Source organism: Idiotropiscis lumnitzeri, chromosome 4 (genome assembly GCF_059441095.1).
Source record: "Idiotropiscis lumnitzeri isolate Australia: NSW breed Sydney's pygmy pipehorse chromosome 4, RoL_Ilum_1.0, whole genome shotgun sequence".
NCBI lineage: Eukaryota > Metazoa > Chordata > Actinopteri > Syngnathiformes > Syngnathidae > Idiotropiscis > Idiotropiscis lumnitzeri.
The window spans coordinates 21,167,621-21,193,253 of record NC_142394.1 but is presented as its reverse complement, the minus strand read 5'-3'; the positions used below and the strand labels follow the sequence as shown (position 1 = coordinate 21,193,253).

Here is a 25,633-nt window from a genome sequence, read left to right as displayed (position 1 = left end):
ATTGACACGTTACTGACACACAAAGACGAAAAAGAAAAAAAAAAAACGCTGCGGGGAGACAAGGATACGTTGCATCATTATTCAAGGTTATTTTATGCAAACCACATGAATGAATGTTTATAAGGTGATTTGTAAAATTATGGAAAGTAGGGATGGGCAAAGTACTAGATTCATTTGTTGTTAAGATTTCCATCAATTGTGTACAACTGATTGTTGATTAATTCATGTTTTAGAAGCAACTGCAGGTAAATTGGGGTGCATTTGTGGTTGAGAACTTAAGGTACAGTCCATTATTATTAGTATTAGTCTTAATATTATTATTATTATTGCTATTAATATAAATAATAATAATAATAATAAATATACATACACACAAACATGTGCACACACTGAAATAACTCCAAAAAGTCAAATAAAGAAAATATACTCGTTTTCCGTTTTCATCGAATACAAGGTGTGTACGCAGCATTCTAAACACGACATAAGTTCCCCCCTCCACTGCCTGAAGGACACAAAGAAAAAAAAACAACAACAAAAGAAGAAACGAAATATAAAAAGGACTTATCAATTGGCAAGCTGCCACAATGTCAGGCTGCTGACAAGCATGAGTGGCGCATGAAGCCCAGCGCCACCTCGTCAAGGAGGCGTTGACTGACAATAGCAGGAAAGGTGGGAGGAAAAAAAAAAAGAGAGCTCGCGGACGAGCGCAGCGTTCGTTCACTGTCCTACTCCATTACCGTGTGTGGCAGCGCTCCAAACGCACAAATGAGAAGTAGAATGGCAGGCCAACAACGGCCAAAGATGTATCGCGTTTGCGTCATTTTCCTTCATTGGGGCTACCATGAAATATTTGCAGGTAAAACATTGGAGGATCACAATCAAATGATCACATTTGGACCGTTCTTTTCGGCGCTCAAGCAGAATCAATTGCGTTTCTCTTCAAATTTCACTGATTCATTTCACATACAAGTCTCCAAAAAATGATGAACTCAACTGTTCTGAAATGATATGAGGTAGGCAGAGTTTTCTGTATAGAGCTCGAGCAGTCACATCTCTCAACAGTTATCTCGATAAAGAGCAGGGATCCATTTCATGTTTTCGTGTCAAATCAACTAAATTATGTGGAATTACGAAATAGCCGAGATAAACGTTTTCTTCAATACTCAACCAGTCGCAACACGCAATTTGTTCATAATGGCAGGAATTCTTTTCATGTGTCAGGTTAAAAAAAATAAAATAAGAACTCTGTTCTAGAGAGACATTCAGCATCTGCGGTCAAGGGAAAAGTGTTCTTTTCTCTTGAGCAGTCGCAATTTTGGAAGAGTTTGACAAAATGGCAAGAATTAATTTCATGACCATTTTTACTATTTTCACAAAAACAAACTTAATTGTTCTAAAATTGAGGTAGCTGAGATCAAAGTTATCTTATTTTGTAATGACATGAAGTAATTGACGTCTGGGTTTTAATTTCGGCGCTCAAGTAGTTGCTATTCTAAAAAAATGTCAGCCGCTCGTTTCACATTATGTGTGAGGTAAAAATGAAGAACTCCATTAGTATGGAATAATATGAAGTCATTTTTTTTCTGGGCTTGAGCAGTCACAACTCAGGTTTTCAAACACTCGCTAGGTTTATTTTCATGTTAAAGAGGACCATCCTTGTAATAAATTGTATTTCAACTCACATAGATTGCATCCAAGGTCAAAGATTTCTTTTCAGCGCTCGACTAGTTGCGATTTCCTTCAAACATCCGTTCATCCATTTTCTACAGCACGTGTCCTGATTGAAGGATTTTATTTCCATGTGAGAGCGAGCCCTTCTTGAAAGACAACTTGACCCAAAGTGTTTGAAGTCACTATGGTGTTTTTATTTCTGCGCAACGTCAAGTGATTTTGAAAGATGGTGCAGCTTTGATCAAACATCAAAACCAAACTTACAACTAAGGATGCGTCCTGTTGATTTTTCTGTTCAAGTTGGTCAAAAAGGATACATTTTCTTTCCTCCAAATCACTGAAGGTATCAAATTCCATTTTTATGTAATTCACATGTCAAACAAGCAGGATCGAACACAATGTCTTGTCTCAATATTCTCTCTTGTATTAATAGACTTCTTGACGCCCCTCATCCGCCATGCGAAAATCTTCCTGCTGCTACGCAGGCGCTGTAAAACATTTACAATCCCCCGTTGAAGTCGGCCACGCGTTGGCTCATAATGCAACGTGATGGATGGCGCTCCTTTTGTCTTTAAAGCAAATCAAGCAAAAGCGACTGAGCATACAAATGGGAGCGTTTCATTTGCAAGTCTCAGTTAGGCGAGGAGATTTACATCGAGACCGAGTGAAGACATTGTGTTTTATCATGAACTCGAGCGGCTGGGTGGAGGTGTTATGTTTAGCACGGGATGAGAAAGGCTTCTTTTTCTGTCAATGAGTCTGTCTGTCAAGAATTATACCACGTCATTTTTAAAAGTGTGCACAATGGGAATCCAATAAAACAGAAATAAACATTTTTTTTTTTAGAACGAAATGGGATCTTTTGAAAAATAGATTTTTTTTTAATTAATTTGTTAAAGTGATACATTCTTCCCTCATTCATATTTGATATTATTGACAATATAATAGTCCAACATTATCTTGGAAAAATATGACTATTTTTGCTTTTTATCATATCAAAATACGCCTCGTTGCTGTAAGGATTCAGACTTTTTTCTAAAAATAAAATAAGACTGAATTATAATGGTATAAAACCATATTGGACTCACATGACAAAGAAAACTCAGGTTTTCCCGAGTAATTGATTTTTTGGTTTTGATTTATGTTATATTTATTTTGGCCTATTTTTTTCAGTTTTTCGGAATATTGTTTTATTTATTTAAAGATTTTTTTAAATGAAAATAAAATATAAAAAAAAAACACTCTGAAAAACAGAAACTACAAAAAAAAAAAATAAATTAATGGAATTCCCGGCAGATAAATCAGTTGAACAGCCACCTGGAATGTTGACAAGGCACGAGACATGAAGCATATCGGTAGCCAACGCTAACTGGTGCCGACAGTGACACCCAAGCAGCCAGAGGGCCTCCAACTAGCCGCAGCGACATGCAATACTAGCGATACCATGACCCGCGTCAAAGTGACTGAAGCTCTGGTGGAGGACTGAAAAAAGATGCTCGGATTTCTCATTCTCTTCCCGACCAATAAATTGCACATGCAGCAGCGAGTGTTATTGGACGCTGGATGTTACACCATGCACGGCTGATATACTGCCTGGCTTGGGTCTGACCATTAACGCCCAAAAAGTCCAGATTTATGGCTAGATTCCCGCGCCGTGGAGAGACTGCAGCACAGTAAACGCACACTCGGATGTGCATTACAGTGATTAAAAAAAAAATAATAAATCCTGACTTCAATCTTAATTGGATGTTGTGGGTTATGGAGACATACATACCGATTGAAGTAATGGTGAAGAATTCCTCATAAAAAAAAAAAAAATAAAAAAAAAAAAGGTATTAAGATGTTTAATGCCACTCTTAGTTGAAGTTTACATTCAAGTTGAACCTAAACCAAAGACACTTACACTTGTATTTAGTTTAACCGCATAGTTTCACGGGAAGGTCGCTTACCTATATTCTAACAAGCGATACAAAACACCAGGGAAAGCCTAATGAACCTCTGTGTCTTGGTGTTCTAAATTTAAACTTTGGTGGAGCAACACATGTAGACTGATAATGGTGACAGGCATCTAATTTTATCCTCTGCGACTTTCTGAGGACCTAAGACCATTTTCGTGTATATCCATATGTCTGTATTTTACTGGCCTGCTAATTGGCTGGCAACTAATCCAGGGTGTAATCTTTTTTTCGATGACAGCTGGGATAGCATCAGCGCGCATGAGAAGCACAGAAAGGATGGACTCATGGATGGATTATACTGAGCCTAGGTGGCCATGGGCCACACACCAGAAGGATCAGCACAGTGTCCGTTGAACCACGTCATTTCTGTAAGTTTAAAAAAAAAAAAAATAAATAAGAGTGTTTTTATCCTTTATTAAAGACATCGCAAAATTTAAATAATAAACGCGTCATTTGTTTGTGCCAATCTTTGCCAAAACACAAGAATAAATGAAAAATAATGCAACGCACATTTCACCTGATTTCTCAAGAGCATGTAAAATCTGTCTCCTATAAAGGAGCCACTGCTCATCGAGGTTATTGTAGTTTTAATTATAGTTATTTATTTTTATTTTGAGTTTCATTTTTTCACTTCTTCCGGCAAACGGCCGTGCTGTTATCATCAAAATAAATGCGTTTAAAATCGACCCCAAAGGCTTGTGTGTTAAATTAATTGCCAAAGACAAAAAAAGAAAGCACGTTTTCTTTACAATTATAGTTAGTTTTTGTTAGTTTTGCAAACCGAAAATGTAGTTTCAGATAGTTTCTGTTTCTCTAAATCATTTTGTTAATGAAAATACTTTTTAATTATTTATTTTGTTTTTTTTAATTCTTCGTTTACTGAATGAACCTTGCTGCTCATCACATCCTATCTACTGTGCGGTGTGCCAACGCTTAGGTTACTATGATGACTGGGAACGGCGAAGAGGCGAGTGGCTTCGACTTGCGATAGTGGAAGCTCAGCATCCTTAGAAAAACATGCGTGCCAATGTGTGTATTTTCAAGCGCGGAGGAAGCACTTTGTAGCCAAGCTGCTGTTTTTATACCTCTCATATGTCAGTCATGGCTCATTCAGTTAAAACCGTTTCTCCCCTTCCCTCCGGGAAAGAAATCCTTGACGCATCGTCGATTTGATTTCGCGACTACTTCTTAACGTCACTTCGGTGTTAATCACACAATGGCGGCTCGAATGGACGGATGAAGGATGTGTTACGGCGTGATATTTCACTTGGGGAAAGCTTCAAGGCAAAAGCAGACAGTTGAACCACAGCACTGCTGTTCTCCTCGACAAGTGCAACTTTGACTGTGTTGGGACTAGTGAGCACAGTGACTCACATTTGATGCCTCTCAGCGGATCAAACCATGCGGAACAACAGAGCGCCTGTGATCGTTTCACAGAATCGGCTTGCCTGGACCAGTTACTGACCTGACCATGACTTTTGGATTTCATTTTTTTTTTTTTTAAGACAAGTTCATTCACATTATCATCCTCACCTCAGTGAACTCTAATTTTCTGTCAGTCCACACCAGGGTTATGATAGTTTGGGTTTTTTAATTACAGTTACTTTTTACTTCAATTTGACTTTTGTTTTTTAACTGACTGACATAATCCATATGCATGTTGCAGGATTGCATGAAAATGACCTAAACCTAAATTTCTAAACTGCATATATTAAAAAAAAAAAAACAACTACCCGCATTACATGAAACTCAGGGATATCTATTGAGGAATGTCTTTGTTTTTTGTAGTGCCAGATGGCTGAGATGAATCATGACACAGAGATTGTACTGCTGTCATTAGAGCATTCCTCCTAACAGTATTGAGTAAGCACTAGCAGTGGGCTACACTGTTTTATTTTTTTTTTTCAGGTGGGTCAACTAATCAAACCTCGATGTTGCCTATTAATTCATAGAATGACAATGCTTCCACAAAACACAACTTGCCAGATCATTCACATATCTGCACTCATCCGGATCAACTGGGGTGCCGAGCTCTATCGTAGCTCAAAGAGACTGAAGGAGAAAGCCAGATGTAGGCAAAAATCTCTACGACCCTGAAATGGCAGTCAAAATCTGTTTGACGACTTCAAATGTATAGAAATTGTCATTTTGTTTTTGCTGATTATGACCGCTACAACCAACAAAGGCCAAAAGTGAAATGTACACATTGAGTGTTTGATTGACGTTTTAAATTCTTTAAACTAAACAAAATTAACAATTCACAATACCAAACCAGCAATGTTTGAGTCAATTAGGTTAACGACAAGAACAAAGGCCTTGTATAAATAAAGGTGCAAATAAAACAGAGTTGCCAATCAATTAAGAATTTTAATAGGGATAAGTCACATGATCTCCTTAGTTAACTCCTGATCAATCACAAATTAATCAAACATTATGGATCTGTTCTAAATGAAAAATAAATAGATGTTCAAAATATGAGTTGAAAAGATTTGCACACTTAATGGAAATATTATTAATGTATTTTTTACACTTCAAATTCAAGCCCAATCACACACAACATGGGTATGTATTGTGCAACTATTACTGCACATATTGAAATTGTATTGTAAATATTTACAAAGCATATTATCAGCTAAATGACATCACAGACCCTCAACATCATTGCAAGTTCGATGCCGCAATCTTGATATTTTTTTTAATGTACTATTTACCCGGATTCACAAGTCCTTAGTTTGTCATCACATTCTTATTTTTTGTAGTTTCTTTTTTTTGTGCCAGCTAACTTAAATGAAGTCTCTCTTTTTCCTGAAGTTCCTTCATTGCCAAATGTTATCAATTCATTCTGTTCAAATCTCCCCACTAAGACCATTCACAGCAAAGTTGTGCTTACCTGCCAACTTCTTGGTCGTTTTACTTTGTTTTTTTTGTTTTTTTTAAATCACTGCGTCCATAGTCAATCTTCGCCATTCGTGAAGCGAATTCATTCCGTTTTTAGGTTCATTCCAAAGCCCTTTTCAAGTTGTTATCTATCCAAACAACAGGTACAGGTTCTTGGACCGCGACTTTCTTCTTCTGGTCATTTAACTTCAGATATTTCGGTGTGTTATATGCACGCGTGCATCACACTGCCCCCAATAGGCCAAGACGTGAACTGGAGGAACAGCGCAGTAAACGAGACACAAGGAACACAGCATAAGCAACGTCAAAGGGAATTGACGTTAACGCATTCCTTTTGATACCACTAGTTCATTAACCCCACACCCCATCCCCACTTTAAATGTGACTTCATTTGCCTTTTTGGATTTGATTGCTGTGTGAAAGTCAACTAAGTAAACTACCACACCACTGAAGGCCTCGAGCCTTGAAATGGACCTTGATTTGACTCATTTGCCTTTATATGGGCCTTGATTGGACGTTTCCATCTTAAAATGGGCTTTGATTCCACTTGACTCTTTTGTCTTCAGATGGTCCTTGATTTAATTTTGATTCCCCTATTAAGTAGTCCTTCATTTGAACTTTTTGGCTTAAAACGGGCCTTAATTTGATACTTTGGTTCTTAAATGGGTATTATTTTTGGTATGTTGCCCATTAAATGGACCCTGAATTTATTATTATGCCTTTTAATGGGTGTTGCTTTAAGTGAGCGCTATTTTGTCATTTATTTAAGCTTGTGTACAAAGAGAAGGGTGATTAAAAAAGTTTGACATGGACCCTGCACCGTTTTATGCTGCTGATGGAAGACAGTACTACAGGTACTGTATTATTCTAAGGCATTGTTTGGCCATCGTGTAATCCAATTAATCCTGTATTGTAGCAGTGCATTTGAATTCAAATTGTCCTACTCTTTTGTAATGATGAACTGTATTTAAATCCAAATTGACGTATTTGTGAGTGCAGCACTACTGTAGCAGCAGCACTGTGAGTCAGCTTTTTCCCCTCTGCCTGGTGTAATGGAGTTGAAGCGGGGGTGAGCTAATGCCTGAGTTGGCAGTCAGGTATCAAGCGCCCACATCCTGCTGGAGCAGGAAATCAACTGACAAGATGCTACAGTACTGCCACCTGCTGGACAAGGGATGGAAGCACATCAGATGGGTGGAGACCAGACTTGGATTTACTTTGGGCTGTGAGGATGCATTGTTTTTAATAAATGGTGAAACTACTGAAGTAGATTTCAGTTATATGAAGTTAACTTTTGATTATTTTTTTTTTTTTAAATATAATGACTATGCATTGTTCAGAACCTTCTACACATCTACTTTTCTAACTTAATCTGTTGAATACATAGTTGTACTTGTCTCTCTGTCTTTCTTTACACGAGATTTTATACTGCTCTGTACTCAAGTACTGAAAGTGAGTACTTTTGCGACCTCTGTAAATAATTGATATAGAGTGATCTTGATTGGCCAACATGCCAATTAGTCAAAAAGCGACGACACAAATATACATGTGCCCATGGCTGTCCTCTAGTGGTCATATGATGCCAGTTCAACTTAAACGGGTTTAATATACTTGACACAATATAATAGAATGCAATTGTATGATTGATGATTTGCTGGTAACTATGATTTAATAGTAGTTTTTCCCACTACGGTATGACAAGTTAATCAACAGAATTAAACACTCTACTGCTGAGTCATGCCGCACTCAAGCCCAAGTATGAAGAAGTCCTTCAAATAATTACTTGAGTAAGACTCTTACTGTAAGAGTATGTATAGTGAAAACACTGCTCAAGTATTGAGTATCGTTGCAAGTACAGAAACCATGAATAATATTCAACTCAACTTTATGGAGCACTTTAAAACAACCACAGCTGCATACAAAGTGCTGTACATAAAGTAAAAATCAGACATATAAAAACAAAGAATAAGATAAAAACTGTAAGCACAATAAAACATGAGAACAATGCGATTCAAAAGCCCAAGAAAAAAAATGTGTTTTAAGATGAGTTTTAAAGATGTACAAAAGTAGAATGGGAGGTCCTTCCAAAAGGAGTGACCGGCAACAGGAAAACTTCATCCCTTCTGAGGCTTCGCTTAGGTCTTTGGCACCTCGAATAGCATCTGGTCCACTAATCTGAGGCACCAAACAGGTACGTAGAGACTCAACGATTTAAAGACAAATAAAATAATCGAACTATAAAACATACAGGGAGCCAGTGAAGGGAAGCCAGAATTGGAGTTATGTGCTCCCTTCGATAAGATCCTTTTCGGAGGGGAGCAGCAGCATTGTGGACCAACTGAAGACACTTGAGGACTAGCTGGCTCCAAAATAAAGTGCATTACAGTAATCGAGCCGAGATGCAACGAAGACAAGGATTATGGTTTCTAAGTGCTGTTGTGAAAGGAGAATCGAAACTTTAAACCACCAATAAAATAAAAAATTAATCAGTCCAATTTAAACCCAAATTCAACACTGTTGTCTTTAGATAAGACGCCAGGGGTCCCACATTAGCACGGATGAATGTACAAAGGCCACTGCGACCAAACACCATAATTTCTGTTTTCTTTTCATTGCAGTTCAAGACGTGTAGTGCCGTCCAGGCTTTGATTTCCTCCAGACAGGAAAAAAACAACAGTAGATGTTCAGGAGAAAGTATCAGTTTTGCTTAGCGTGACATAGATCTGACTGTTATCTGCATTCAGTAAAAGGAAAGCCCATGCTTTCTTAAAATGAAACCCACGGGCAACAAATACAATGAAAACAGCAGGGGCCCCAAAATTGAACCGTGTGGAACACCATATGACAGTGGGGCAGATTGGAACCAAAGCAAACACAAATAAATAACAAACGGGCCTCCCATGACTGCCACCAAGACATGGAGGGTTGGGAGGGGGCGTGGCCATACTGTTCATTACCAGGAGGCGTTTTAATTGAGCTTGTTGAAAAATGGAACATCCTGACTGGATGATCCCTTTAATATTTAATTCAACAAAAACATAAAATATGTAAATAAAATACAGGAAGTCAGACTCTCTAAAAGATGCTGATTATCAAATGTGTTTTGCTCATCACACTTGGGTGTAAAAGGTTTTGCTATAACCAACCAATCAGAACGGAAAAATGTTGACATCGTCAAAGGTCAGCTTGTTTGAAATCTGATAGGTTAAAGCAACTGTCCCATTGCAAATAATACCAGTAGTTTAAATTACATGGGGCAGCAGTTCTGATTGTAAAGATTGACGGCAGATTAGAATGACATGGCAACACAGACGGTAAAATCTGATTGGACACAAAAATCCAACATCCACGTACATATACGGGAAACAGTGCAGCTCAGACAAATGCTACGGAATGACGCGAACAGACTGCCGGGAAAAAATGAACACCATTTCATGGTTCAAATTTGCATTGTTTTTTTTTTTTTTGCCCCATCCGTCTTCTACAAAGGTGTTCCGCTAAAGCTGCCATCAGTGACTGTAAATAAACGAAGATGGATTCCAAAGCAGCTCTGTGGGAATTACACTCCTGTCCGTACCCCAAGTCCCCTAAATCAAAGTGTACAAGGTTCACGGGGTGGGAGTGGAAGAAGCCACGTGCAGTAGAGGGACACTTATTTCCTCCTGTCATTCTCGGGGGTACAAGCAGGGGTCTGGCTCCGGCAGAACCAAGGGGGGGGACTTGATGAATTTAGCTGGCGGATTTATGACGGACCTGGCAGGTCCTCGGTTTCAACTTTTTTCCTACGCGGAGTCTAGAACGTCCTCCGAGGGCCAGACAAAATTTATCAAAAATATGAACAAGCATCCAACAAATTTTCATGATGATCTATTACCAGTATTTGCAGAATATAATTTTTGGGGGTGCTTTTAATAACAATTCCACTTATAAAGTATTGCTATGTCAAATACCCTCAATAGATAATATTAACAGCATTTTCATATTTGTATTTTTTTGAGAAGTGGAATTTATAGTAGAGTTCTGAAGGGCTAGTATTAATACTAGTTGCAGTCATAGTTGTACACGTAATGTTTGTAGTAGCTGTCATAGTAATATTGGCGGTATACAGTATTAGTACGTCCAGTAGGCATTCAAATGTGTGTAAAAGTGTGGCTTCAAAAATGCACATCTTTTCATTTCTACTGCATGTGTAATGTACGTGGCTGTCGGTGGGAGCAGCATGGGGTGAGTGCACATTGTCCCTGCCTGGGCGTTCCCGCCGGGGTCAATTTTGGGTCGAGTCCGTGGTCGGCTGTCCTCTTCTAAGTGTACCGAGACAGCGACAGGGTTTATGTGCACTGAGATGGAGGCTGTGCAGCCAAAACATAATCAGGACCTCTCCTTGACTTCACATTCTTCCCCGTGGGGTTGATTGGGTGAAAGTGAGGGGGTCTGGTTTTGAAAAATGTGTCAGACACCATATCAGAATGAGAGGGACATGCTGGGTTGTTTTTGTTTATGTTATAGAGTCACAAAGACGCAAAAAAAAGAAGACTGTCACAATACAATACCAAACTACTCTTTAAATACCACCCGTCAATTAACAAAATCAAAATGTAAGTAGAAAAAAAAATAAACCAGGGAAAAATTAAAACTACACAAATGTAAAATAAAATAAAACACAAAAGTAAGAAAATACGTAAAGTCTAGAAAATTAAAACCTTTGCTAAATCTATTTGGAATTGTGAATATTTTAATATTTTTTAATAAGACAAATAATGTTACCTTGAACCATGTTATTATTGATATTTCTTAAATAATTAATCAAATTAATTGAGACTCTGATCATGTTATTTCTCCCATTAATTAGGAAACAAATGTCAATAGACTACACTTTATTTTTATAAATCTCTGCCAGTGTTTGCATTTTCAAGCGATCCCTTGTGTAGTAATCGTATATATATATATATATATATATATATATATATATATATATATATATATATATATATATATATATATATATACACACACATACACACGCGCACACACACACACACACAGTGAGCCCCTTGGAGAAATTCTTGGGATTCTTGATTGGCATTTGTCTAAGAGCGCAAGTGAGCAGCCCACTGTACAATTTTGACACCACTTGAGTTGGAAAGTGTTTTGAGCCATTTTTGTGTTATCAAAACAGCCTCTGAACGCATTCCAACACGCTTGGGGAAAGGTTTTTATCATCACTCCGAAATCGCCGCTCATTAGCCGTCATGTTATCCGATAACATCTCCTCCGAGCATTTACTTTTTAAATGTCCGTGTGCCAGTGTACTGTGTACAAAGTGGAGCCAGTAAACGTTTGACTGCCGCATGGAAAACATTTCATTTCCTGTCCTTGGCGTCGCAGGCAAGCACTGTAAATTTGCTCATGAGAAATGACAGCAAATCTTTGAATGTTGATCGACGGCCCGGCGTTAAGATGGCCACCACTAAAACGTGATTTCCTGTACGCGACTTTTAACGCGCCTCTGCGCAGTTAAATCAGACTTTACTTGAAGGAGGCCTCAGGGTAGACACTCCAATTTATTTGCCACCTGCTGCCTTTTGTGCTCCAGCTTTCCATTCATTACAAAAGACAGTCACAAGGTTTTAACTCTGTGTTGGCCAGAGTAATGGGAACTACAAACGACAACTGTGTAAGATATATTTAAGTCTAAGATATGAAATTATAAATACAGCAAATAATAGAAATAAAAAGAAATAATTTCAGAATTTTGATTCAAACAAAATGCGAAAAACCTTAAAGGAATACTTGTGCTACTACTGAATTGAAAAAATAAGATGTATAAGGAAAAATATTATTATAATATGATGGAATCAGATATTGTCATTTAATGTCAATCAATTGTTGAGTAAAAACTAAAAAACTTTTTCAATTAAAAAAATAAACTGTATATTTTACATATAAAAAATGTAGCATACGAAAACATTATGCACAAAAGAAAATACATTGTAACAACCAAATCAAAACAATAATGTAACTTAAACACTAAATTAAACAATTTCAGTTTTAAAATGACTCCTTTCAGAATTTGACTTTTCAATGGCACAATGCAAAAAAAAATAATTTAACACTATAAAAATAAGATACTAAAGTCAAAATAAAAAAACATTTTAAACAAATAAAATGTTAAAAAATAATCTCTCAAGTTTATCAATCAATCGAATCTGTATCATCAAAACACTAAGGAACAAACCTTACTATTAGTGTGGGGGAGGTAGAGATGCATGTGATATTTTTCAATTTGCCAATATGATGGACCCCATCTGTTGTCAAACGACCTAATTTACTGCAAAGGTCAGAAAGTCAAATATAGTAACTAATCATACCTTTTACAGAGCACCAAAAATTTACAGTTGAGCTCCAACACACACGCAGTACAATACAATGGCCAGCAGAGGCCAGTAGAGTGACAATAAATATGTTGCAGTGCATGGTTTGAATTTAAAGTGCACAAAGTTTAGGGGGACAAAAAAAGCACGCAAAGTTGGTGAATATGCTTGAGAGGACCATATGAATGACGATTATTTGCATTACATTGAAAAGGTCCATTGGACTGTGCTTAAAAGTAAAAAGGAAGAGCTATAAATTAAAAAAACAAGACATTTGATGTGAGTCTGAAGCGTCTTTGCACACTTTTCCATCTATGTCTCCCAGATGGGCGGCCTAATGCGGAAAAGGCCTCGTACCTTTCCCCCGGTTCGGCTCCACATCAAAGAGCGGCGCGCGCTTCCACAGGAGATGCCTTTTCCTTTCTCCCGGTCTGCGTTATCGCTTATGATCGATATTAAACAGACGCGGCGCATAAATCACGCCGGCGGCGCGGCCCGAAAACCGCTTTCAAGTACCAACAAACTCTGCGGTCGGAAAGCAATTCACAAGCTGCTGCTGTCTTCTCTGTTTGCCAAGAGCGAGGAAGTCGGGCGGTATCGCGCCAAACGTTCTGTAAATAGATAGGGCCTACTGCCCAGCCAGCGCACGCACACATAGCCACTTGTGTCCACGTGCTCTCACAGGCAGTCCATTTTCTTCCCAAAAACAATCACAAAAAGTCCAACAAGAAGCTTCCAGTGCGTGACAGTTCGCTGCTTTGGTTATTTCCACTCTCTCTTCAAGCAGAGAAGGAGCAAGAAGCTTTAATGAAAAAGCCAGGCCACAAGACAAGAGCAAGTGCGCCACCCACTGGTTTTGTGTGGAGTTACAAGCAGTAGAAACTAAAACTATGGAAGTCCCAAATTGAAAATGAATCGATCAAGTACAAAGATCCAGAGACTAAATGCTTGTCAGATTTTGTTAGAAACAGAACTATAACAATAGTAGAAATTGAAATGAAGTGGAATCAATCAATTAGGAGACACGACAGACAATATACGGTGGTAATAAGTACTAACAAAGTGTGACATACTTTGTTAGTACTTATTACCACCGTATATTGTCGTTTCCGTTGTAAGAAAAATCTGTCTGTAAAACTGGTGATCTATCGAGTTACTCAAGAAAAACGTAAACATAGGTTAGGATTAGGATTAAACATGCAAGTCCTAAAAGGCTAAATCAACCCCAAACATTCCTTTACCATGATATGTAACGACCAATATCGACCAATCATGGCAGCTTCAAAAAACAGGTGAGCCGTGATTGGTTATTATCAGTTGACATAAAAGACAAAATGGCTGCCCCCTGAGATGGCTAAAAAAATGGGTGGATTTTGCTACTTCTACAAATGCAATATTAATCAGAATGTTTCCACTAGCGAAGGTGCATAGAACATTTTATTGCGAAGAATTCCTCTTCAAAGAGGATTTTAGGGCAACAATTTTCTTAGCAATAGAATAGTTTTGGAATTTCCATCATAAGTCATTTTTATTGAATTTGACACAGACAGACAAAGAGAGAGAGAGAGAGATTGAGTGTGTTCAAATTGCTTAAAGGGTTATTATAACTACCGCAACATGGATGCTAGCTTTGTTAGCTTGTCTATCGTGTTTTTCATTGCATGTTAGCAGCAATAAGTGGATTTTTTTAATTAATTATTTAGTTTGGGCAAATTTGGAATTATCGTTGTCTAGGTTTAGTTTGTAAGTTAAACTTCATCTCGGAACTGAAAAAAAAAATTGAGTAAGCATAAAATTTAAGCTTTAAAATCTGTTGTGTTTGTTAAGTTTGGTGCCACCGTCTCGCGCTTGTTATTCAATGTTTTGCTCGCAATTCAAGACCAACAAAAACAAAATAGGTCGAGTGACGGCTTGGATCTAAAAAAAAAACACGTAAACTGTATACAAATTCACTCAAGCAGTGAACAACTTGACCGATCTTTGATCATTTTTTGCAGCTGCCAAGCCTCCACGTGTCTTGAGCCAGTCCAGCATTGTGAAACTCAACTCCCACTAACTGGATGGAACGCAGTCTTCCGAGAAGAGGAAACGGCGTTTCCTCAGGACAACTCTCCGGTTGCCTTCAAGGTCACGGCAGTGCGGTGAATTGTTTGACTCATGGAGATAAACCACACCGATTGTTTATCTGCGCTTCCTAGCACTGTTTGGTCGTTGGAACGGCGCTCTGTAACGTGCTCATCGTCCTTTCCCTGACTGGCTTTGTTTGTTTATTTTTTTCGGAGCTGCTATCTTTTGTCGGCGATGGTGTTTACTTTTCAGCACAGAGCACTCGGAGGGGAAATTTGTTGAGTTTGTATCTACAAAATGGTGTTTGTTTTTTTTTTTTTTTGTGAGAGCCGACGCTTATCTGCAACCCTCCTGAGGAACTGGGAGCGACGAGATGTGAGGAAATGCCTCTTAATGTGTAATAGTCATGCAAGAGGGCTCGGAGGTCAGAAACTACTCAGAGGAGGATGAGAACAGGGTATGAGAGTCATCAAATGAAACTATAAATACACATAATGTCACAGCTAATAAATGACTTTTTACGCTTGCAGGTGAGGAATCGTATAAAAAAAAAAAAAAAGCTGAACAGATTTGACAGTTTTACATCGTCAGTTGAAGACCAAGATTTTGTCACCTTGGCTCTGGGGCACTGTTCTATATATTGTCAACTCCCACCTATTTGGTTTTTGCATACATATATACATATATATATAATATTTTAAAATTTAATTATTGATTTTTTTTTTTGCAGGATCTCTATGCGGAAGACAATTGGCACGGCAATATCCAGCGTTTGCTGGGTTCTGTGAAAAAGGCAAAGGTGGCTAAATGTGGAGTCTCGTCATAAGGCTCCGATGTATTGATTGAATTATTTTTTGCAGAATCTTGGTGTTCCATGTTAAAAAGCAAAGGAGTTTTATTGTGGAATATGGTTATTACAGAATCATCCATTTTTTTTCAAGATCGCTGCATATTGTTTGTTGAATCTTGTGTGAAGGGCAAAGGTGTCTTATTGCAGATCTGATGCTACGATCCTGATGCAACTATTCTGATGGCTCTCTGTGTCAAAAAAAGTAAGACGATAGGGAATAATCTCCTTAAATAAAAACGTGGACAGGAATTGGGACTCAGTGGCGTGGTTCAAAGCGAGTGCCGAAGCCAAAATCTTCAACAAGGACTTAAAAAGGCCAGCAGGGGGGCCGTCGTGGTCATTATCCTGGTGGCTCCGAGCGGCACCTCCTTCTCGCAAGCTTTCCGAAGCCCACCCAAAGCTCCTCTGGCTCGCAGCTGTTTGAAGTTGTGAAGTTGAATTTGAAGAAGAAAAAAAAATCTAAACAAACGCACGTCTTCTGCCAACTTGGCCGCACGCAGGAATCTATTCCTGGAAGGAGGCAAGAGCGACAGTGGTGGATTAAAAGGTGAGCGAGAAAAAAAGAGCAGAAGCTCTTTAATTAAAAAAAAAAAAAAAAAATCCGTCTCAGCCTCCCTGCTTGGTGCACCTCCAGGACTGATACTTCATGAAACACCCAGACAATGGCTCAGTGGAAGAAGTCACCCTTAATGCTTCTTTTGATCAGACACAAGCTTTTGTGCTACACATTCTTCCCTTTTGATGCCAATGCACTAAGTTGGGAATGATTAGTGTCTGTGGATAAATCCCCTTATTTCATTCCCCCTTCTACGGATGCTTCTTCACAGCCAGTCAGCTTAGCATAATGCTGTGTCGCATTACCATCCCGATGCTGTCATCCAACGCTTTGGAGCACCTGACGACAAGAATGAGGGGGGTCCTCAGTTTGGAACACGGCTGACATGCAACGTTTGGAAGTTATGAACAGCTCTCAATGAAAACAAACTTAATATACTCCAAATGAGTTTTGGAAATGGTCCGACTGGGCCAGGTAGTATAATTCAATATCCAGTGAGTATGCGCGATACATGCATAAAACATCGACAAACATATTCATTGATGCGCACGTGCGCACTGTATCTATGAGCGCAGCTGCAGAGACAATCTCATTGTATTATTTTGCTCGCTAAAGAGTTATTTTCGCTTTTCTATTTTGATGTTTTATTGTATTTTATTATTAATATTTTTTTTCTGGGGGGTTTATGAATGTTCTCATGTATATTTGCAAAACCAGACTATAAGCAAGGCTCATTTGCTCAATAATGATTATGACGACGATGATGAGACTGTGTTGTATTGCACTGGAGAGGGGAGCTCTCTAATCTCATTGCACTCTTGAGTACAATGACAATAAAGGGATTTCTAATTCTAATTCTAATTAATGCAATACAAAATAAAGAAACTACAATAAAGAGATGGATGATAAAAGTTTATGATTTTATATCACACTGTTATATCATAAAGCTCAATTCCTAAGTGGACCTCTCTGGAGCATTTGCACTACTTGTGGCAAAATACGGAGAAATCTGAACACTTGGCATCTCTGCATGACCCCTAAAAAGAAATGGCTTACAGATGATTTGATTCAGAAAAAAATGCAACACAAGTGTGCCTGCACATGCAGATGTGGCGACTCTGTTACTTCCGCTAACAACCCAGGCTAAACTCAACTCCTCCCCAACACACACGTTTCTATTTGGGCAGGGCTTTGGAGCCATCTTGTGGTGGTTTCAGAAAGAGCACAAAACTATGTAATCAACAACTAGCTCAGGTAATGTTCTGTGAGGCGGACGTGCTAACTACTTTAAAAATAAAAACAAATATGCTGTGATGTCTGGTACTCATGCAGCTGCAACACAGAGTAGAAGATTGACTATCTCTGCATTGGCCCATTTTCTATGCAGACAGGCCGTGCACATGCACGTGTAAACACGCATTCCATCGTACGCGCGCCATGTGCAACGGCGGATTTTCCAGAAAGAACGCAGTCGCCTTGGACGACTTGAACCACTTCCTCCTTTATCGGCGGTAGCTCCAGATAACAAGCTGATGCCTTCATGCTTCCAGCCTCTCCCCACGCCTGAGTGCACCAAACAAGGGGGGAAACCCACATGTTGTGCCCCGAAGCCTTCCGTCCCGAAACTTATCTCCAGCTGTGTGATGTGGGACCAGGGCTGAAGATAAAATCATTAATTACGTGGTTTTGTTCAGTGTGCGCGGTTGCAGAGTTTGACACGCTACACCGAGAGGCTTTTATGGAGCGCGATAACGGCCTAAGGAAATAACGCGGCAAAGGCACGCAAATGACCCGTCTTACAATATAGCCGTGACATATGGGTTCTCAAACTGGGGTCCGTGGGCCCCTCCAAGGGTCCGTGAGCAGTAGATTGGGTCCGTAAAATGATTTGTTATAAATTATGTTGTATCATTTGTTTGTAAATGTGTGATGTTGTTGCATCTTTGCTTTTGTGAAGCACATTGAGTTGCCTTGACTAATAAATCTGCAATATAATTAAAGTCATAATGTTATGATTATGAGGGGGGATCCTGGAAAAATGTCTACATTGACGAGAATAGAATTTAATTTGCATTCATGAACCTGGACTTCTTGGACATCTTCTATTGTTGACTGTTTATGTTTTCATGTTCAAAATAAACCTTCCAATCAAATGATACCTACTCAAAGCCGTTTCACTTTGTTTGGCTCTCATCAAGCCGCTCTTGTATAATGCGCAGCGAAAGGTTCACGGCATACGTATACATGCCAGAGCATGTCGGGGCCCGCAGGCGGCGTGCCGAAAGCTGCCGAGTGCTATGCGAGTTCACATCGGAGCAGCGGCGGACAGGAAAAGACGGCGAGGGGCTTCTAGCAATGAAGAAGACCCCCAGACTGACACGATGAAGTAATCTCTTCCCGTAATCAAAGGATGAGGAGAGATCAAAGCACAAGTTTTAAGAAAAGAACATCCTTGTAGGATTTAACGCCGGCTAATAATATCGCCTTGTGATCTTCCCAGTCCAGAAGGAATGGCAAATGACAAAATGATTGGCTGATACCAGAGGAGGGTAAAATATGGCCCGGGGGCCATAAACGGACTACTTTGTTCTTTCATTCAGCCCCCTGCATGGACAGTTGGGTTTTTTTTGTTGTTGTTGTTTTTAAACAAGCTGTAGGATTACAGATACAAAGTTCTACTTTTTGTTCCAGAATAAAAGTTGTATTCTTTAAATTCTCTGCTTAAAAGGACTTCCTAAAACTTTGACTGTGATATCATAATATTGCCATTTCACTTTGTAAAATAGGACTTTATTCTTGCAGCAGTACTCTAAAACCTTTTCTCCACAAAATACTTTTTTGTGCAAGTCAATTAACTTGAACTTTTTTTCTCAAAGGAGACAACCTTTTAAGTCTTATGACATTTAGGGGTTCACATGTTAGGTTTTACTGGCATTTGGATTATTAGGAATCCTTGGTAAAAATATCTCACCAGTAAGGGCACGTTGGACTTGAACAAGACTTTTATAGTTAGCCGTTGGTGGAATCAAATATATCTATTTATTAACCCTTTTTTATTTATTTTTCTAACAATGTTGTCAATTTACTTATTCTGCAAATAATTACAAACAATATTTACATAATATGCCTTACACTTGTGAAATTGGACGAGCAGTCAGGTACACTCAAGACTGGCTACCAGCCAATAGTAGGGCACATATAGACTAACAGTCATTCAATTTACAATTTAAAGTTAAGAGTCTTCAATTACCTAACATGTATGTTTTTAGAGTGTGGCGTGAGGAGGTTGGTGTTTACCAAGGCCCCCCCCCCCCAGAAAATATTTCGAATTCGCCACACCAATAGCTGAAACAGTATATCTACCGCAAACTACGATCCCAAAACGTTCATATCATTTCCAACTCACCTCATAACATCATTATTAAAAACAAACTGCTTACAGAAGACTTGATTTTGAAGAAAATGCACCAGAAGTTGAGATTAATTCGTCCAACATACTTTCTTGACACCAATTACTACTTTCTCATGGGTCAGGGTTTTGTTGTCATCTTGTGGCAGTTTGGATCATTACAGAAAGACCACAAAAATACGCAGAGAGCCACGAATAGGTGAGGATAGGTTCCACAGGAAAATAAAAAACGAACCACAAACCACAAATAGTTCTGGCGAATACTCAAAAGGAGCTGCAATTCTATTCCCAACCCTCAGAATTGTGAAACAAACATGCAAACCACTAGCACCCTTTTGAAAAGATCTGTTGTTTTTTTGACTTAACCTGGGGGCTAAAACACACCGGCTTCATTTCCTCCCCCTTTGCTCTGAGCTCTGACAGTGTTGATCTGGGCCTCCATTGCCGCGTGTCAATCAAGCGCTCAGCAGGTACAGTAGATATCAGGGCGGGAGGCGGAAGCGGTCTGATGTAAAATAAACATTCCAAGCCCGAGAGAAAGCACGACCAGGCTCGCGGTGGGCGTGAGTGCAGCTGCAAGCTTGGGTGGGACGGCCGGGCTCTTCCAGAATGTTCTGTTATTTCCACATCGGGGAGTTTTCTTTCAAACTCAACGATACGCTTTCACGAACAGCCACCCGCAGGCCCTTCTTCTTCTTCTTCTTACCTCCGCGGACGCCTTTTGTGCTCGCCTGACCCCTTTATCGTCTCGCAATATTGGTTTAGGAACAAAAGCGACCTGCTTAATTCAATAGAGCACCTTTGCTAATAAACCGACTGATTCGCTTGCTGTGTATGTGTGGTTGGGAGCCGCTGTTTTCATTGTGTAGCCACTCCGGGAGACAAATGACAAGCTATCACATGGGACAGGAAAGGAGATTTTGAGTGACTATGACGGATATTACGCTCAACGGGAGGCAATAAGGTAATAATTCCCAACCAGTATGGTAGGAATGACCAACTTGTGGCTGGTGACCACATGCTGAGTCTCTCCATTTTTATTTTATTTATTTATTTATTTTTACAAAACCCCCCCCAAAAAAAATCACAAGAAACACTAAAAAAAAAAAATAAATCCAAAATATGAAAAAAAACATGGAAAAACAATCTGTGCCAAATTGCAAATATGAGGTGACTGTCGATTGGAGCTTTGACTTGTAATATCACCAATTACCACCAGATGGCGAACATGTTTCATTGTGTTTTCACTAACTGTTATATTGCACTATATTGCAATGCGAGTAGAAATTCTATGCAGGACTAACGTTGCATCTCAATAGTATAAAAAAGTTGTCTTGTACTTAATGTTGGCTTCTCATTCTGTAGTTTTGTCCCGTCCTCGAATGATCATTTTCACACAAGAGTAATTAACTGGGTAATTAACTATTTTCACTCCATTCAACTGAAAATTACTCTTTACCGACTACATAAAAATGCACAAACAAATTATTCCATCAATAATTATTATTGCATTCAAAGTATACCATACACCCAAAGTGGAAGTAATTGCAAGTAATCAGAGTAAGTCGGTCAAACATTGAATGTTTGAATAGGCAGGCGGGTGTCACTGGGTTCATCAGTATTGACGACCAGCTGGTGAAAGGTGTTCCTCTGCATCTACGTGAACTGTCAACAGCAGTTCGTTAGCCGAGCTGCCCATGTGCTCTATTCATGCTTTGCCTTCACAACAAACAGTAGTTAAGCATTGTAAAGGTGACTAGAAAGCGAGTCAACGCCACCTGACCAAGGCTAAATAAGATTTAGTCGTGCACTACTACTACCATAGTCAGCTGAGGCATCATTAGACAGATTGGTAAAAGATATTTAAGGCTATTTTTTTTTTTCAAATTGTAGAGAGCACTTGTGAAGCAATATTAAAACTTCTGTTTTCTGTTAGCTTGAACATTTTGATATCCAATCAACAGGGAAAACTCATACACGGGCAGAGTCTTCATAATTTCGAAACCGAGCTAGCTAAGAACTGCTGAAATGCATCTTTTCAGCATACTTCCTTGACACCAATTACTGCTTTCCTGTTCGCCAGTGCTTTACAGAAAGTACAGGAAGTGGTATTATTTTTCTCAGCAAATATCTGAGACAAGGTGCTAGAACCATCATCAAAAAACATGCAAAAGGTAATTTGTGAATAGCGAGCTGTGACTAGGCAGGGATTCACCTTATGCGTTTTGTTTTTTTTGTCTCGTGATTTCAGACATGCTTTCATTTGACTGCTATAATATGCTTGTTGTACGTGTGCTGTCAGTTCATGCGTGTGCGTGTTGGAGGACACGCAGGTATCTCTGCAGGTATCTGTCTGCAGGCATCAACTCCGCACGCCCCCCTCCCGCTCAGCTAAAGTTGTCACATCGCTGCAGGCTAAAGCACGTCAACGGCGGGAGCGCGTTTTGAGGGGCTTTGACACTCGCAGCGCTTTGAGGATCAACATGACAGTTTCCCCCCGACGAGAGCCTTTCATTGGCGTGGGGAGCCAAACATGAAGGGGGGGAGGAAGGTAAAGAAGAAGGGGGGGAAAAAAAGAGAGCTGCCGGCTGTCAGAGGCTGTAAATGGTGATTTTGTTTCACTTCCCTTCAGAATCAAAGCGTCATTGAAGCCTGTCCAAAAGCAGCATGTTTGGCCCTGCCACCAGGAAAGACAGCCGTGTTATTTATTTTGTAGCTGGAGGTTGTTCTCTCCGAGGTGTTGATGGAGCTTCACATGCCGCGCTGCCGCGACGGACGTGTGCACTGCGGACCAACCCCTCCCACCCACACCCAGAACCCGCTCTTTTTTGTGGCCGTTGCTAATCAATGCAGCTGGAATGCAACGGCAGCCAAGTGCATGCCCGCTGGCTTTTTATCAACCTGTCACATTAATGAAATACAGCGCATGTCAAGATTGCTCAACGTCCGCTTCAACTTTTAAACTTGTCTGGCTACGGCTTAATGATGTAAGCGTTAAATGGAGCATTAAAGTCACCGGGAGGCTGCGAGGCAAAAACCACACAGCGATAGTGTCGTCTCCAAAGCATGCTCATATAAGGTGAAGAAGGGGGGGGGGCTACTGCAGAGATGGTCCAGCTTTGAGATTTTATTGAAGAAATGCGCTCAGTGGCAGGCTGCGGCAACTGTGATGACCAGGCTTGGTGAAGTCATACCAAACCTCAAACACGCAGAACTATGAGATAATTTTATGATTTATTTTTATTATTTTTTTATGAGGAGATCAGTGCAGCCCAGTATTTAGCGTTGAATAATTCTGCAACCCACAAATGATATGTAATGTCTTCTCGATAAATTTGAAGTTCTTGGTTCCTATTTGGGTAGAATGGCAGCCATACGCTCGGCATGAAAACGGATGTAATTTCATGTTCGTGCCAGCGCAAGTCTAGTCTACTTTGGGGCCGTGAGCCCATTTGGGTGTTTTGGCACATGAAGTTGCCTCATCTTCAACAATTCCGACAATTTGGTAACAGAAAGTAATCTGCGCCGGACATATAATGTCATTTTTGTGCCGATACAATGGTCTAGTTCAGCCCGTCTGTGAATTTGGTAGACACGCCACGCCTTACTGGGCCTTTCTGCTTCACCCTCACCGCATCTGCAAATTTGGTTCCAAAAAAAGTGTTGTCAACGAACTTTGAGATGGCCTAAAAGGACGTTTCGTTTGCAGTGGAGGTGTTATAATGTGATTTTCGTGTATTTGATCGAGGCACAAGTGTAACCAAGTTAAACATTTACATAATCTCCTATTTTTCTTCCTGCTTTTATTTTTTAATTTAAATGAAAGTTTCATGGTTATTTTAGTATTTGTGACTTGATCTGTGCACTGTGCTTCCGCCAAACATCCGTAGCAACTTGGCTTTTCTGCATTTCACAGCAAAGAAAAGTGAGTTCACACAACAGATGTCCCTTTTATTGAAACCCAACTAAAATATATACCGTATTTTCCGCTACTTTTTTCCTAGATTTTGAACCATGCGACTAATACAACGGTGCAACTTCTCTGTGGATTTTTCTTTCACCGATAGGGGGCGCTCTATAGTTCTGAAAATACGCTAAATATTTTTTTTTCTCTTGGGTCAGTTCTGTTTTAATTTTGGAAAGTTGTTGCCGTGTTAAAAGGCAGTGTTTAAGAATCTGTTTATGTACGTTTATGTGCATTCACAGTACAAAATCATTCTGTATATGCATTAAACAATTTTTTCAACATAGAAAACTGCGGCTTATAGCCTGGTATATCGGGGTTTTTTTTTGTGTCCGTGTTTTTCCCCAAAAAGAGTTGCTGTGGTTTATATACCGGTGGGCCTTATAGTCCAGATACGATAAGTAAAAAGAACTTGCGTGCTTTGTTGCGCTAACTAACATCATTGCCATGAATGTGAGTAATTTCTAATTTCAAGTTTTTCCCAACTTAATTGTGATAGTCCCCAAAATACAATTTGTGCGTTTAAGCTTTGATAACAAGTGACACTGCTTTTAACATTTGTAATACACCCCACAAAAAAGCTAAAGAAACTAAATTTGAGCACATTTGTGTTCCCCAAAAAAATGCAGGTTCACACAACTGGGGGGGTATTAGACATTATCCAAGAGTAAGTTTTTTTTTTTCTTCAGATGGGAAAACAACATCAAACATGAATTCTCTGTCAAAATCAGATGTTTGGTGTCAGTATTATTGTTGGGTTTGGTTTTAAGCCACTGGGAGACCAATTTAAACTGAGGGACACAACTATGGAGATTTGGATGGAAGCGACTGTTATTATGGTTTAGAACCAAAGGTTTTACCAGTTGTTGGTAAAACCAGTCGGGCGGCTGGGAAACAGACGACAACATCCTAAACTGCATATACTGACATTTTAAGTGACATGTTTCGATTCCTTTCATGCATGAAGGGTCGATGAGTAACCAAGCGACACTTTAAATGACACAAGTGTCGCTGTGCACGATCTGTTGTCTTTTTATCTTCTTCGCTGCGACCATCTGTAATGTTTGTTCCCTACTAAAGCCTGCAGTTATCTGGCTGCTTTTCTCGCTTTGCTAGGAACACCGACAAGTCACGTCATGCCGCTCGTCTCATCATTACTAGCGAATAAAGAAGCCTTCCTATGGCTCTTGTGTTGATTTACTCGCTGGTACTGCTCGGCCCTCGAAGGCTTCACTGCGGTCAAATGCATTTCCCACCGTGGAAGGAGAGAAAAGACTTGAGGTGTGCAGTAACACCCTGATTGTGCCACAACATCACGTGATGCAACTCTTCAAAAAAATAAAAATGAGAATCTGAGTTTGGATTGTGAGTGAATCGATTTGTTACGCCTGGAGAGTGCGGAACTCTGATGACGTGATCGAGAGTGGACTGTTACTGTTATGCTGGTCACTTGTGAGCAGAGTTGAAGTATACCTCGCTCATCGCGGGTCTTTGGAGTTGCGCTAGTCGATGGGTTAGCGCCCCAAGCTCTTGGTCTGCTACTTTGCGCACTCGACTCTCAACCAGTTGACCAACGGTCTTAGGTCTACTTTAACTTGTTAGCGGGCTCATTACTACCCTAAAACAGGTTATTATTTTTACCTGGTTGTGATTTGGTGATGCTGAGTGTCAGAGTCGGCTGACGTCAAAGCTAGCGCGTCAAAGACAGAGACTCCCTTTACTTCTATTCATCCGGAGGTGTATAATCGGGTTAGTTTGCACAAAATAATCTGATTTCAATACTTGCAACGAGGCGACTGGACATTTATTTGAACAAAGTTAAGCCAGACTTGTATAGAGTGCACGCACATCTTTGTTGGTTCAAGTGGCTTCTTCTCTGTTGAGCTCAA

At 39.6% G+C, this 25,633-nt stretch overlaps 2 long non-coding RNA genes across 2 annotated transcripts in view; both read right to left on the bottom strand.

Annotated features, from left to right (window-relative positions):
* LOC148338534 (uncharacterized) overlaps positions 1-6,686 on the bottom strand; it is a 42,309-nt gene extending 35,623 nt beyond the window's left edge. The window contains exon 1 of the long non-coding RNA XR_015842910.1: positions 6,520-6,686. This is a non-coding gene — a long non-coding RNA (uncharacterized LOC148338534). The remainder of the gene's footprint in view (positions 1-6,519) is intronic.
* Positions 6,687-16,031: 9,345 nt separating this feature from the next.
* LOC148338532 (uncharacterized) overlaps positions 16,032-25,633 on the bottom strand; it is a 68,603-nt gene continuing 59,001 nt past the window's right edge. Inside the window, exon 3 of the long non-coding RNA XR_015842909.1 lies at positions 16,032-16,325. This is a non-coding gene — a long non-coding RNA (uncharacterized LOC148338532). The remainder of the gene's footprint in view (positions 16,326-25,633) is intronic.